We start from the raw sequence: 14,281 nt of genomic DNA, 5'->3' as shown, positions 1-14,281 counted from the left end.
AGAAAAAGTCAGGCAGGATGACTATTTTTCTTGGTTTGTTCGAATTGGAATCTTTATTTTAGAGTGAACATGGAGATTGTGGGAGGGCAGATTTCTCTCCATGACTCATGTGGAAGAAATAAATCTGGCTCAAGTAAACAGAAAGTGCATGATTGAGATCAATAAACTAGTTCTAAACAAACGCACGTGTGCGTACCTAATGTCCCGAGAATGTGTGTCCTATTGCGTAAATATCCAACTCTTCTTTGGACTCAACCCCCAAAATGTAAGACATGCTTTAATAAAGGTTTCATGACGGGCGCATGCCGAATGCTTGTGACCTGCCACGAGCCGAGAGAAAGGCAGCGGACAGAGGAAGTAAAATACGGCAGGGGCGATTTGCAGAGCAAAGAAAGAACGGTATGAGAAATAAGGAGGAGGGGAGAGGAGTTGCCACACAGGCGGCAGATGCTCGCGTGCCTTTACAAACATCCACGGTGCCCTCTCGACCCGCGGCGCCGGAGCATTCCGCCATGATTCCCCTCCTCCCTCTGCGCTCCGCTTCCCCGCCGGTTTCCACGGCCCTTCTGCGAATTGCGACGTCCCACCTGCCATGCTCCATTGTGTGCGTGATCCTTTTTCATTTCAATGACAAAGTTAATTCCCCCACGCCCCCTCCCTATCCTCCAGCCCGGGGTGACTTTACGACCACAGCTTGAAAATGCATATCAAATCCTCCTGTCCACAAAAAAAAGCCATCTGATGAGAACATACGACGCCGCCAGATTTCAACACCCGCTCATATTGTAGGACATGTATGCTTAATTGGGCTGCTGCTGTAAAACTATTTACTTGATTATAGCTTAACTACAGTCAACTGTTTAGTCACTTTACGAACAAAGTGACATGACGACGTTTTAAAATAAAAACGTGAAGACAAAGATTCAATCAATAGTTTAAAATATGACTGCGTGATTTGGCTCTCATATAGGCTAGATGAGACAGCACAGAAGTGCACACAAAACATAGGCTATTCGCTTTTTCAGATCTAGCTAGACTATCCCATGTATTTATTTCTAGTATGTAAATGGCATAAGTGATTACCATCACAAGTTTCTCATGCGCATCTGCTTGGGCACATGCTGCGTCTTTCCCTTATATGGCGTGTGAATAAAACCACCCACTTGTTTAAAACGCACTGACTTGAACTTCTTTGAGCATGAAATGTGATTAGCAAGCAATAATTACATTACATTTCGAGGAAGGCTTTCACACTAAATGTTTGCTTGCTGGATAAGAAACAGTAACTTGCATGAGTAAAACGCGGAACTTTATTTATGAGTGTGACAAACGCCTATGGTTTAGAAAGCTGTCATCTGCGCTTTGGCTCTCTGGGAGCAACCATTAAATGACAAATGCTATATGATGACATATTCTTGACGACATAATGAAAACCCTAACTAAAAATATTACTTTTGCTTACAACAATCAGTGATTGATGGGATGTAGTCAGGGTCACTGCTGTGTTGAGCAGGTTTGAAGAGCGCAGCTTCAGACTTCAGCTGGCCCACGACAGATGGACAGCCAAAGGTCACAGGACCGAATTTCAATGCAGTCTCACGGTGCATCTCCATACAGCACACTTTCTGTTGATCAGAACGCCTCTAGTATAAAAATAGGATTCCACATTAAACATGTACAAAACTACTTTCATATGCGCTGCAATTCCATGCCTAAACTAGGTAAAATGCAGGACGCGCAAAGGATCAGATGCCTTATGGATAAACGTTCCAATGTCTTTATTTAATAATAAATAGGCAGTGATTCCAGACAGCAGAAATTCCTGTTGTGTATCGCGAAAATGTGTTTCTCGCAGGACTGACTGATGTAATTACTGGTTTCTGTTTTCTGGACGTTCAAACCAGATGGCCGTGAAACATTCAGAAGCTCATGTTTGCTTTTTGTTTGTAGGTGAACGCGCATAATGATACTAATGCGGCAGAATCAGAGATGGTGAGTCGTAAAGTGGCATTGTGCACCGTGGGGGTGAGTGTGACCTGTGAGTCAATCACATTGACTGCGGGTTAAGGGAGGTTGGGGGAATCCTTTTCAACGCGCGCGATTCGCCACGCGCGCAGACTCCTCCAGCTAGACACAATAGCGCGCTGATGTGCTCTCTGATATCCTCCAGTTACCCTTCATCCTCAAAACTCTAGCTGTGGTTTAGACTTTCAATAATAAAGTTCGCTGTAGATAAAAAAATTATAGTTTCAACTATATGCTGTATAGTAGTGCACTACATTGTAATTGCTAGCTGTTTGTACTTAATATCATAATATCATAACGATTTTTGATTAGTGTAATACGTATTGGCATTATAAAAAGCTCATTTTCTGCCTTAAAGTGAAAGTGGTGCCAAAGTGACAGCGTGAAGTAATCGACCACTTTAATTAAAGTTAAATGTCAAAGACAACTACACTGAAACTCTAAAAACGAATCAAGTAAAGTAGAATCCACATACACTGTATGTTAAATGGATAGCTAACAAATATGTTACAACAATGAAAACATTTCTACAGTGGCAATTAACCTAAAGTGTGCCATTGTGACACGGGAAACGTTGGTCTTGAATAAATGTGTTTTTTTTTTCTATTGTTATGGCACACTTCTGAAACTCTGTCCTCCTCATGGCAAGATCTGCTTGCCAGCTCCACCTCAATCACTGCTCTTTCTTTCCTTCATTCTGCCTTTTCTTATATTTTCTTTTCTTTTCAGGGATGTACAGCCGTGGGGCGAGGAGGGGTGGCTGGAGTTTGGAGAGGGTGGGGGCCACAGTCTGAGGTGGGCTAGGGGCCAGTCAGTGTTCTCAGAGTAACAGACAGAGCACACACACACACAAGGAGCTGCGCCTCCCACACACCCGTGCACCAACTCACACACAGTCAGACGAAGAGGAAAGTGGATGTGTGCAGCAGCATTACTGCGTCCTGATCCTTTCTCCGAGGCGCTGAAAACGCACACAGAGGGAAAGTGCGTGTTCCTCGACTTCATATGCAGTTTGCTTGAAATCTATGCACAACATCTGAGGATTTATCATGCTTTAATTTACATCGAACAATCCACCAGCCAGTTTTCTCTCTGCGTGGAACAATACTTTGCGCACGGCTTCAAAGATGGGAACAACTAAACACTTCAGCGACAGGAATGTACTGTTTTGCAAGACGCTTCTGAAACTTATACTTCTGGCGGCCGTTGCGCACAACGTTTCGGGGAAGACTTTAAAATACAAAGTTTTGGAGGAGCAGAGAGTAGGCACGGTGATCGCCAGACTGAACGAGGATGTAGCCGGTATCTTATCCAAACTGCCGAGCTCAGTGTCCCCGCGCTTCCGCGCGATGCAGAGAGGCAGCACCCCTCTACTCTCCGTGCGCGAGGAGGACGGAGAGATCAGCATCGCCACCAAAATCGACCGCGAGAAGCTTTGCGAGAAAAACTTAAACTGCACTATCGAGTTCGACGTGATCACGCTACCCACGGAATACCTCCAGTTGTTTCACATTCAAGTGGAAGTGTTGGACATCAACGACAACGCTCCGCAGTTCTCGCGCGCCATCATCCCCATAGAGATATCAGAGAGCGCGTCTGTGGGCACACGCTTCCCTTTGGATAGCGCGTTGGACCCGGATGTCGGGGAAAACGCGCTACACACCTACTCCCTCACTCGGAATAACTTTTTCAAAATCGATATCAGGACGCGTACGGATGGCGCAAAGTACGCGGACCTTGTTGTGATGAGGGAACTTGACAGGGAAACACAATCCAGCTACCAACTACAACTCGCAGCGTCAGACTCTGGCGTGCCGCCGAAATCTGGCTCAACTCTGCTTAAAATCAGCATATCTGATTCCAACGATAATAGCCCGGCATTTGACGAGCAGGCTTACGTGGTCAACCTCCTGGAAAATTCACCACTGGGGACGCTACTAGTGGACCTGAACGCCACAGACCCGGATGAAGGCAATAATGGCAAAATAGTGTACTCTTTCAGCAGTCACGTGCCACCCAAAATCTTAGAGACCTTTAAAATGAACCCAGATAATGGCCACATCACTCTGATAAAGAAAGTTGACTACGAAACCACTTCTTCGTACGAAATAGATGTGCAAGCTCAGGATATGGGTCCCAACTCCATTCCAGGCCACTGCAAAATAATCATCAAAGTGGTTGACGTCAACGACAACAAGCCAAAAATCAACATCAACCTTATGACTCAGGGCAAAGAGGAGGTGGCCTACATCTCAGAGGCCTCCCCTGTCGATACCTTCATCGCATTAGTGCGCGTCGATGACAGCGACTCAGGTCTAAACGGTGAGGTTGTGTGCCGTCTCCATGGCCACGGGCATTTTCGCTTGCAGAAGACCTACGAGAACAACTACATGATTCTCACTAATGTGTCTCTGGACCGTGAGAAACGCTCTGAATATAGCCTGACGGTAATCGCTGAAGACCGTGGCTCACCAAGCCTATCCACCATCAAACACTTCACGGTGCAGGTGCAAGATGAAAACGACAACCCTCCACGCTTCGAAAAGAGCCGATATGAGATCTTCAAGTCTGAGAACAATTCGCCCGGGGCATACCTGACGTCAGTGGTGGCCACTGACCCAGATTTGGGCTCTAATGGTCAGGTGACCTACTCAATTGTAGAGAGCCAGGTTCAAGGTAGCTCTATTTCAACTTATGTGACCATTGACCCATCTAATGGTGCTGTGTATGCACTCCGAAGCTTTGATCGAGAAGAAGTCGGCCGGCTTTCGTTCACCGTGCAGGCACGGGATGACGCGGGCCTGGCTTCTCTGAGCAGCAACACCACTGTTTTGCTCACTGTACTAGATGAAAATGACAACCCACCTATCATTGTTGCTCCACAACTAATCAACCACACAGCTGAGGTGCCATTATGGAGGCATGCCGAGCCTGGTCATCTGGTGACAATCATCAAGGCGACAGATCGTGATGCAGGGGCCAACAGCGAGCTAACTTGCTCCATCGTCGGTGTTAATGACGAGGGACTCTTTGTCATTGAACCACGCAGATGTGAGTTACGAACCAACGGAAGCGTGGAGGCCTCGGGGCGTGAGGGATTTGATCTCGCAATCCTGGTGCAAGACAGAGGGGCGTCAATTCGTCTCTCAGCGAGGGCCGTTCTGCACATTAGCCTGCGGGACTATCCAGAAAGCTACTCCCTGAATCCTTCAGACATGAACAACCAATCGACTCTAGATGTGTCTATGATCATTATCATCTCCCTTGGTGCCATCTGTGGTGTGCTTCTCATCGTTATGGTAGATGTTTGCAACCAGGTGCACGAGAGAGCAGAAGGACCCAAGACATTCCTATAACTGCAGAGTGGCTGAGTCTACCTACCAAAACCATCCCAAAAAACCTGCCCGGCAGATCCACAAGGGCGATATCACTTTGGTCCCCACGGTTAATGGGACCCTGCCTGTGAGGGCCCATCCTCGCTCCCCTTCGGCCTCACCTGCTCCAGAGAGCCGCCAGAGCCACCACAGCCACCAATCACTCAACAGCCTGGTCACCATCTCCTCCAATCATGTGCCAGAGAACTTCGCCCTAGAACTCGCTCATGCCACACCACCTGTCGAGGTAAAATAACTGTTTTCAATACGAATTCAATGTGAACTGTTAAATCTTGACTATTTAATCCCCCCTAAACTTGTTATAATATCCAATGTTTATTTTATTTATAGGATGTTTATTTGTATATCCATAGATTGTTTCATCATGCATAAGTTTACATCCATATCATTCCCTCATTCACCCCCCCCCCATCACCACCATGGTTTGTCTGTATTTGTGTTGGCTTGCAGTCTGGTCTGCCATTATTCATTTTTTATTTCCATTTTTTCTTTCTTTATTTGTCCCCCGCCCTGTTTCTTTTCTTTTTGGCTATAGCAAGTCTCACAGCTTCTGTCCATACTTCATCAGGGCCAGTACCAACCCAGACCCAGTTTCCGTGGCAACAAATACACCCGGAGCTACAGGTAACCAATCACACTTCAGCCTGTTGCCACCTTTACAGACCATCCTACAGGGGGTTTAAAGTTCTAGTCCGTGAGAGTCTGGACACCCTGCAGTACTTAAGTAACAGATGCTGACGATACATGACAGCCTCATCAAGTCAACTGCCCTTTGAATAAAGCCTTTTTTTGTTTACGCATAAATTGCTCCCTCCTTAAGAGGCTCATTTCATACTTTTCACATCGCCAGTGAATTAAAAAGTAAAAAAAATATATGAATGATAATGCATAAACCGTAACTGAGTCAAAGTTATTGTTATAGCTAACTGTCTGTTCTTTGTTTCTAGGTATGCTTTGAATGAGATGGATAAGTTCAGCCTAAAGGACAGTGGAAGAGGAGATAGTGAGGCAGGAGACAGTGATTGTGAGATGGGGAGGGAGTCTCCTCTGCTTGGAGAAGGCTTCAGTGAGCTCTTCACTCCTGATGGACATCACCGACTGCATCCAAGTGAGCAAGAGAGTGAGATGTTGAAGAAGAGTCCTTGATTTCATAATATTTGGGCATACCTCTTTAAAAAGTTAATTGCTCACACTGGACAGCATCATATATATGCATTTAATGAAGTATGTGACACACACATATATAAAAAACACATAATACAATGACTATATCCTTGATTTTGAACATTTAGACACATTTACAATCTCTCTCTTGAACATGAAACACCTCAATAGCGCCAGTACTCTGATCATATCATTTATTGGAGAAAATCATGATTTCTGATGGAAAAAATATGCATAGATGATCTATAACACAATCATTACTGTGAATAGAACAAGAATAGGGTTGTGTGCTGGGATGGGCCATTGATTTCTGTAAATCAGCATGTTTAATCTTTCATTCTCTGCATGAGAGAGAGTGGGCTAAATGAAGGCCTGTTTTGCAAATGCACCAGATTGGGCATTTATTAACTCTAAGATGTATTATAAATGGACTTTCAAAATTAATGGCGCTATAATCAGCCCCTAGAACATGAATGAGTAATGCCAAACATGTTCAATGAGCACTATAAATTGGCATATTTGATTTGTTTTGCATAGTCTCTAGAAAACAAAGCTGGGTTGGCTGAAGCTGGAAATATTTTGTTTAGTCATTTGGCTTCCAATTGATGTATTTGACTAGTTAAGGGCGTGTGCAGTTTTGCATGCTTTGCCAGAAAACACCAATCATTAACTAACCTCTTCCATCAATGCTTTGGTTTTCACCATAGCGATGAAGCTGTGCACCGAAGAGTGTCGTGTCCTCGGTCACTCTGACCAGTGCAGTGCTGCACGCCCCCGTTGCCTTCCCCAGCCTCCTCTGATTACCGCAGCAACCTCTACATCCCTGGAGAAGACCCTCAACAGAAAGCCACCCCTGAAGCACCACAATCTGGCGAGTCAACTCTGAGGAAAAAGAGTTTCTCCACATTCGGCAAGGAGAGCGAGGAGGGAGAGGGGGAGGCAGGTGATGGGGAAGACCTGTGCGGAACGACTTCTCTGCTGTCTGAAATGAACAGCGTGTTCCAGAGGCTCCTCCCCTCCTCGCTGGATAATTACAACGAGACTAATGAAACTGAAAAGGAAACAGCCTGCGCCACGGGGGTGGGATCGTTGGAAAGAAGGAAGGGCCACTTACCTGGTAAACCAAGCCCTGCAACTTATCAGCAGAACGTGGCGGTTTGGGCCGCTAATACGCATTTCCAAAATCCCGGACATGGCCACGCCCCTGCTAGTCACATGACAGCCCTGGTGGCTCCGCTCCCTACCCCTCTGCCAGCTCCCATGGCAGCATCAGCTTCCTCTTCAAAATGGCTGCCCGCGATGGAGGAGATTCCTGAGAATCATGAGGAAGATGAGTTAGAGTCTGTGCTCGGGCATCTCCACGGCAAGCGCTGCGACAGTCGCAGCGAAATTATGGACGCCAGCGAGCTGGTTGCAGAAATCAACAAACTCCTTCAAGATGTCAGGCAAAGTTAAAGACTAAAACTTAAACTCTTCCTTCCGCTCTCTACGATAAAGTAAAACATTTTTATATGAGAGTGAGGAGGAGGAAGATACAAACAGGAAAACACAGAGACCTGCAATTGTCGTTAAAGTTGCATTTCTGGATGTAATATGTTTTGTGAATGCTAATTATCCAAATGATGTTTGTATTTTCTGGTTTTTGGCCACAGTGTACACAATGTGAGTGTATTTATCTTTGTATTTTAAAAATACAATTTGTAGTCTTTATATTTATATGTGTATATACCTAAACACGTTAAAAATGTACATAAAGCTATCAGATTTCTATTTTTATATATGCATGTTGGGAAAGTAATCAAAATCAACATGCCTTGGTGTAAATATTCTTATTTATGAAAAAGGTTTTTCTTTTCTTTCTCTTTTCAGTGGTATTGTTATATATGAGCATAATATAAGAACATGAATATTATTGAGTATGTGATATTTGGTGGGGTGGGACAGGTAATGAAAGCATGTTTTTGGGGTGGGAGTGGTATTTATTATGGTGTATTCTTTGTGTCAAGTTCTGTTTTGCGTTAAACAAATGACAAAATAAAGAGAAATGCAGATATATCACACATACACATCTGGTTTGATTCTTTGCTTTGACGTTTCACTGTTTATATTGACATTCTTGTTTTAAAGTTGTACGTTGTTGGCATAAAAATGGTCCTCCAGTAAATTACAGTATGTGCTACTCCATTTAGTTTTAATGTTCCTGAAATATCCAGTAAAATGGGAGTGTGCAGTTGTGTTCCTCCTCTTCACAGACAGATCTGGAGAGCAGCCTTGCGGGGAAAAAAATAGCCATTTTTAGTCTCTCTCATCTACGCTGCACTCGTTATGAGCGCCCCCTACTGACTGAAAGAGAATATTTAATTAAAGCTTGAAAGGATTCAACCAGTGAGAATATTGCAAACAGAGAGAGATGAGTCAGGTAGAAAAAAAGGAAACACGATCGTTTTGTCCTCAATATAAGACAGTAAGAAGTAATGTAAAGTTACGATGCATAATAGGTCACAAAAGCACAAAGAAGGATATTTCACATAATGTGATCACTGTCGGAGATATGAGATTCATTGTTCTAACTACAGCCCCCTAGAGGCGAGATAGCTGAACAGCAGCCACTTAATAACGAGAGCTCTTGTCACCAAGCAGGTTGGTAAATTGACATAATTACTGAGGTGAGTTTCTGATTAGCTTACGGTGGAGTTGAGAGTGTAGATTCATGTCTTTCTCTTCATCTCTCACGTCTCTACCGCTAAAAATACACCTGTCTCCTTCTTCCATCATTTCAAGTCCTGAGGATAAGTCTGCCAACAGTCTCTTATCATTATCACTTTGTGTATATGTGTGTGATCTAGGAGCTGCAATAACTGTGGGTGATTGTGAGTCTTTTAGAGACTGAAATAGGTTTTCGTCTTATTTGCTTCCTGAAAAGTACAAAATTACACAAATACATCCTTTCGTTTTCTCTCCTATATTTTTCTGTTTTCGCTCTCCCCTTGTATCTCTCAGGTGGAACATATTTCATGACCAAATGCTTTCTCCCATGATGCATTATGAAAACACCAAAACATCTGTGGCTCTTCAGTGCAGCTGCTGGCCAGAGTGCCGCAGTATGTGTCTGTGTGAGTGTACATGTGTGCTTTTGTGCTGTTTGTCTGTATAAATTACACTTTTGGTAGCCAGCCAGCTTTTCAGTAAAGCATGACGAATTACAAGAATGGCATGAGCTGGTCTGTTTAATGGTCTGGAAGTGCCAGTGACTGATTTGTGTCTCTTTTAAGGTGTACACGTGCCATCCTAGCATGACAACCAGTCCCAACGGACTTTCTTTCTTCTGCGGAACACAAAAGAGTATATTTTGTAAAATGTCGGTGCACTTTTTATCCATACAGTGAAAGTCAGTGGGGTCGAGTGTTGTTTTGGATTCTTGTGACTTTCATTATATGGACAAAAGCAGCTAAATATCTTCTTTTATGTTCCACTGAAGAAAGAAACTCAAACAGGTTTGAAATGACAAAATTTTCATTTTTGGGTGATCTATCACTTTAGCTTGTTTATATACTGAATATATTTCAAAATGAAAGTTTCGAAATGTCAGAATGCAGTATTTAAATAACATCAGATTAAGTGTTTGCTGTAAACAAACTGGTTGCCAATAACTGCTTTAAGAACTAAAAAATGTCTTTATCCATTAAAGCATCCATTCATTTCTAAACACAGACATTTTTTTATTCTCCGTCAAATGAACAAGAGCAGACTTGGCATTTTAAATTGGCTCATTAATTCTTGTCTAATAAGTGTGCATATTAATGTAGAGCTCTTGAGCCAGAAAGGTTGCGGCGTCTTCCATTCCAGCTTTTGGGGTCATATGTGTTCAAAGATCTTTCACGATAAACAGATTGATAAATAGTTTAGTTACATTCTCATTTCCGACCTCTGTTCCGGAACATAAAAGTATGTTTATGATCATTAATTTAATGAGAATTGAGAGAACATCTATCAGAGTTATCATTGTGGGTTTCTGCACACTATCATTGGACATTAAGAGTTTCATTTAACTTTTGACAAATTACAGCTAGTTATATGTAGTAATAGTAGTAATTGATGCCAGGTACACTCAAAAAACTACGTGTCACTAGGTCAACCTTTAAAAGGTTCACAGCCTTAAAGGGTTAGTTCACTCAAAAATGAAAATTAGCCCATAAATTACTCACCCTCAATGCATCCTAGGTGTATATGACTTTCATCTTTCAGACAAATGCAGTCGGAGTTATATAAAAAATTGTCTTTGATCTTTCAAGCTGTTTAATGCCAGTCAGCGGGTGTTGCATTGCTTAAGTCCAAAAGAAGTGAAATAAAAATCACCCATCCATAAAGAAATGGCTCACACGGCTCCGGGGGGTGAACAAAGGCCTCCTGTAGCGAATCGATGCATTTTTGTAAGACAAATAACCATATTTAAAACGTAATAATCAATTTAATCTAGCTTGCGCCCACTGTTGTAAACGGAAGCAGTTCCGGGAGGATGACGTATCAGGTCGGCTTTGAAGTGATGGACGCGGAATCGCAGAGGAGAGATCAAAAGAAAACAACGGTCACGAATTAGAAGTACTTAGTACGAAAGAATTAGTAAGTATTTGTAAAGAAGAATGTCAGAGGATTTCGATATAAGCCAAGAGGAGACTGGTTTTCCTTTGCTAAAGTAAGGAAACTTTGCTTCCTTTGCTCCTGTTAACAAACGTTGGTTTTCACGAGACTCACCGGCGAATGCGCAACGCCGACCTCAAACGTCATGCTCCCGGAGCTGCTTCCATGCACAACTGTTGGCGCAAGCTACATTAAAGTGATTAATACATTCTGAATATGGATATTTTTCTTACAAAAAAGCATCGATTCGCTACAGGAGGCCTTTGTTCACCCCCCGGAGCCGTGTGAGACACTTTTTTATTGATGGGTGCTTTTTATTTCACTTCTTTTGGACTTGAAGCAATGCAACACCTGCTGACTGGCATTAAACAGCTTGAAAGATCAAAGACAATTTGTTACGTAACTTCAACTGGATTCATCTGAAAGAAGAAAGTCATATACACCTAGGATGCATTGAGGGCGAGTAATTTATGGGCTAATTTTCATTTTTGGGTGAACTAACCCTTTAAGCATACATATTAAGGTACTAATATGCACCTTTTAGGAGTAGATTAGCTAAATAGTTGTCACTTTAAGGATATTACTCCAATGGCAAGCTGTTGTGCCCCTGCAGATGTAATATTTGTAAAACATTTTTTTCCCAGAAAGTCTAATACATGCCAGTGTGAGAGGCCAAAATGTTGAGCACTATGACCTTGCAGCGATTCCTAGTCTTGCTTCCATGATGAACATATTTTCCATATAATTATGTGCTTAGAAAGCAGTAACACACATAATGTATGTATGCATCGGCATTTAATTGAGCACACAACTGTACGACCTCAGACCTCATGAGACAAACATTATTGTTCGTCGTCCATAATGCATGTGCCGTTAAATGCTGGCATATATGCTGACACCAGTATGTTTGACGGACATAGGTGTGTGTGTGTGTGTTGTGCATGTTTAATATCACTGGGTCTCATTTTCACCACTAGATGGCATTATTTCTACAGATGCCCTCACTTTCCAATGCTAGACATTCCATTAATATGCACATCCAGTCTGTCATTACCATTGACTGGGTTACTTATCAGTTCATTAAAATATATAAAGCTGCCCCGCAGACCAACCGCATGGAGATCTATGGGATCCCTGTAAGCTGAAGAGCAAAATCAATGCGGTCATTCCATGAAAGGCATTATTTATGTAATATGCTTATATTAATAAAAAAAGCAATTCTGTCAATATTAAAAGGTATGGTTTATGTCTCTCGCTGTCAGTAAGACTGACATTATATTCATTTGAGATCTGGCCTGTAGGCAGACAGCTGTTAATCTTTGATGCTGAGGAGGATGACAGGTGATATTGCACAAAGTTATTCAGCCTAATGAGAGACAAACTAATGTTTTTCAATCTTCCACAGTCAAAAAAGGCACTTATCCACACGACAGTGTAAACAAACCTCAAATATATAGAGATATGTGCATATATACTCTTGCTCACAAGTTTGGGGTGAATGAGATTTTTTTAATATTTATATTCTGCAAGGATGCATTAAATTCATCAAAAGTGACAGCAACGACTTTATCATTGTTCTTTTTTTTAAATAAATGTTGTTCTTTTGAACTTTCTATTCATCAAAGAATCCTGAAAATAATTTATCACAAAAAAAAAAAAGTAGAAGAAGATAAAGACCGGTTTAATAGCTGCTGAAAATTCATCTTTGCCAGCACAAGAATAAATTACATTTCAAAATATATTACTATAGAAAACAGTTAGTTTAAATTGTAATAATATTTCACAATATATCTGTTGTTACTGTATTTTTGATCAAATAAATGCAGTCAAAAATCTTAACGACCTCAATGACAGTAATGCATAGTGCCTATAGAAATAAACAAGAAAAAAATATTCCAAGTCAGATCTCTGTGGATGCAAGCTGCTAAAGAAGGGGAAAGGTCATATAAATCTAAGCTCAAATCAAATCTTACACTAATTAGCGTTAAACTCCACACACATCCTCTCCAATAAATGCACGGTAAGATTGTAAAGTCACCGGGTAGACGACATGTGCTTGTTCAGGCAATGAATAAACTCCATCGACCGTGAAATCTCCTCTTGATTTCATTAAATTAAGATTTACCTATACTGCTTACTAAGACACGGCTTAGTAAATATGTCACTCTTAATTAAACACACCGCTAATTAATAATAAACTCATCAAGATGAGTAATTTTGTCAAAGCCTCCCATAAAGGTCAAAGTTCAGAAGTGAAGAGTTAAAGGAACAAACAGCAGCAGTTCTCCCTCAATTGTAATGTAACACACATCACGTTCTAGTCTTGCACAGAATTAACAAATTTGCTGACCGCAGTGACCCTGATCAGCAACGGCGATCGATGTCCCACAACAGCCATTCGCGAGGCAGTGGCCCCTGTGCGACCTGGCAAAAGCAAAGGCATTGAGGGAAATGAAGTAGCACTCGTATCCTGTACAGCAGAGCTCTTCACATGGCTGGCTGCAGAGTGCATGTAGATAGATAGACAGGCAGATAGAAAAATAGAGCGAGACATAGTTCATTGATCCCTAAAGTGAAATTCAGCATGTATAAATCTCAGAATTGTAACCGCATCAAAGGTAATCTGACTGGGAACTAAAATGTGCTGAGGTGGGCTTTGTAAGCCTGCGCATATGTATTTGTGCACCTTCATGCATGGCTTCAGTCAAATAACTGGGAGGAGGGCAAATGAGAAATGATAGGAAAAAAGGATGTTTCCCATCGGTCCTTGTGATTGGTTATCGGCAGTTCATTTGTACATTAGCAATTTAATGCAGAACAATTAGACCTGCTGGAATGAGTTCAGATCACAGGTTGAAAAATTATGCTTAGAATGACATACAGGATGAGATTTAGCATCTCCATTATCACATTATCTTCTCTCTCTTTGTCAAATATGCAGTTGTATAACACTTCCTGTTCAAATTCAAATGCAAAATGCAGTGCATTGCAAAGTGCCATGTGATTCAATTTAAATTTAGATTTTTTGACACCTTGCTGTAAATGTACTCCGATTTTAA

At 42.0% G+C, this 14,281-nt stretch overlaps 1 pseudogene; it reads left to right on the top strand.

Annotated features, from left to right (window-relative positions):
- Positions 1 to 2,935: 2,935 nt before the first annotated feature.
- Positions 2,936 to 8,267, top strand: LOC107680994 (protocadherin-18-like; annotated as a pseudogene).
- The last annotated feature ends 6,014 nt before the right edge of the window (positions 8,268 to 14,281 follow it).

Source organism: Sinocyclocheilus anshuiensis, unplaced genomic scaffold (genome assembly GCF_001515605.1).
Source record: "Sinocyclocheilus anshuiensis isolate Anshui unplaced genomic scaffold, SAMN03320099.WGS_v1.1 scaffold20, whole genome shotgun sequence".
In the NCBI taxonomy this organism is placed as follows: Eukaryota; Metazoa; Chordata; class Actinopteri; order Cypriniformes; family Cyprinidae; genus Sinocyclocheilus; species Sinocyclocheilus anshuiensis.
The sequence above is the reverse complement of the archived record's forward strand: the minus strand, read 5'-3'. Positions and strand labels throughout refer to the sequence as shown.